Genomic DNA, 2,677 nt, shown 5'->3' on the forward strand with positions numbered 1-2,677 from the left:
CTTCATTACAATTTAGAATTATAAGGTTGTTTCACTTATATTGATGAATATTTGCGAGTTGGGTTTTAAAAATTCGCGAATATGTTAGATGAAGAAATGCGTGCATTATCACAGTTTTGCACGTTTTCAACTTTCATCCAATGCTAGTGGAATATTTTGAATTGTGAATAATAATACTATATGTTGGTCCTTAACTTAAATCAGAGTACAAATATTACAAGAATTGATTAGATAAACTATCGAAGTCAGCCACCGGAGCTTTCCCAATGATAGCTTGTCCTGTGTTCACAACTTAGAATGTGATATATTTAACGTGTACCCGGAACGTTTAGGTGCGGATCTTATCATTTCATAAAAAGTTGGCGTTCAATATATATATATATTACTGTGAAATTTATTAGAAACTGTTTTGAATACAGAAGTCAATTACTTTCGACTACATAAAACTTGTGTATTGATGTTCAATGGGCCTTTGCCAATTATCGTAATTGTGTTTGTGCCAATAAATATTTGTATTTGTATATATAATGACACAGGCTAAAATTCTCTGGAAGTGAGAATCATTTTATTATTAAAACTATTACCTTTATGATTAAAAGTTTGCCCACTGGGTCCCTTTCAATATTTCATCGATATACAGTCGTTCCGGTTTTGTTATTAATACTTGAAAATAAAGTAACATAAAAACCTTCAAATAAGGAAAACTACATGATCACTATTCCCTTCACTGGCGATTCACTCACAGCGCAGGGATTTCCTCTAAACACTATGTTACATGGTATTCCGCTTTGTTACCGGCTGCCAGCAGACTGTCGTTTATACGAGAGACTAACGCTTGTGTGGGATTAATATGTTATTACCTGTACAGTGTATATATAAAAAAAAATAACAGAAATTTATCTTTTATAAGTATTCTTAATAATATTAATGATTAAGTAAACGTATTTTGTTTTTGACAATGGAAACAAGGTTCATCCAATCCTAATCAAATAGAGTCGTTTCGATGTTCATCCGGGATTACCATTCTTCACGATAAATTAAAAACTGGAATTTTTTACGCCATTGAAAGTTGCTTTTTCAATAAACGTAGAAACACGGAAATATCCATATCTTGTGACCAGTCATCCAAAAACTTTCTTTGTAATACACTACTCTGTAGTTGATATTAAAAAGATGCTGGAGTTCCTCATTGGCAATATATATACGTGGTCTTTGATGATCAAGTCTTCCAACAGTCTGTTGGAATTTCCATGGGCACGAATTGGGCTATGATTCTACGCACAAGTACTCTGAAGTTGATGCTGGAGTTTCTTATTGACAATATCTACGTAGTGTCTGCCAATAGTCTGTTGGAATTCCCATGGGCACGAATTGTGCTCTTTTATTAGCTGACCTGTTTTTTTTATTCTTACGAAGCAGAATTTATTCAAAAGCTTCTACATGAAAAGAAATCTCTTGCTATGGCTTTCAACTCGGCATTTAGATATATCGTGACGTTTTATCTATTAGCAATATATACTCATTTTCATTCATATTTCGATTCGATACATCCCAGTGAACTCGAAATAAAAGATACCACTGAGTCTTCCACATCTGCTTCATACTTCGATATCTTATTAAACATAGATGTTAACGGCAAATTAACAACTCAAGTTTATGACAAAGGGGATTACCTCGGCTTCACCATCGTTAAAGGTATATGTGCCGTATTAAACAGTTTGTTTGATGTTAAAAACTAGACCAAAGTTTTGTCAGTGTGGTAAACTATGAAAAATAATAGGATTTGACAATTTCGACAAATTATAACCGAGTATTAAAGGAGTACTGGTCTACTCAAAGTAAGGAGAAAATGATGATTTTCTAGTGCATATTTATGAAGGAGTGACGTTCATGGTGGTTGTGCGCAAGCGCGCGAGAATAATATTATTAGAAACATTATGGGAGTTACGGTATATAGTCTTACTGAATGGTGATTTCATGTTAAACATAAAATTTGACTCCACTTCTATTGCTCAAAGTGATTCTCTATCCCCTGTTTTGCATCTGACTGCCTGTATCGCTAAATGTGTCCCGTCAACAACCTGCAGGTCGTACACACTTTCACGTTGCCTTGTACTTGTTTAGTTTCGAAATTCCGCATGCAACATTATGTGATCATAAATATTTCGAAATGGGGTGTTCACTACCCAACTTGGAGAATGAAAGGTGAAGATAATGAACAGTGATCAATCTCATAAATCTCATAAGCAATACAAAATAGATAGTTGGGTAAACACGGACCCCTGGACATACTAGAGGTGGGATCAGGTGCCTAGGAGGTGTAAGCATCCCCCGTCGACCGGTCACACCCGCCGTGAGCCCTATATCTTGATCAGGTTAACGGAGTTATCCGTAGTCAAAATCAGTGTACCACGAACGGTCTAACAATCGTTATGAAACACATCAGACAGCATTTGACCCAATGATAGGTTGTATTGGCAAACTAGATCGTTATAACGACCATAGAATTTGCGAAATGCTGACTTTAAACGAGACTGTTGAAACCCCTGTACCATCAACCTGTTTGTCAGTAGCTTGCCTCGATTTAAAGATCATACGCAGAACAAGCTCTTCCGTATCGCATCAGTTGAGATATATAAACACCATATGCAGGTGATAATGGAATATTGAAAATAAA

Source organism: Ostrea edulis, chromosome 4, assembly GCF_947568905.1.
Source record: "Ostrea edulis chromosome 4, xbOstEdul1.1, whole genome shotgun sequence".
Classification (NCBI taxonomy): Eukaryota; Metazoa; Mollusca; class Bivalvia; order Ostreida; family Ostreidae; genus Ostrea; species Ostrea edulis.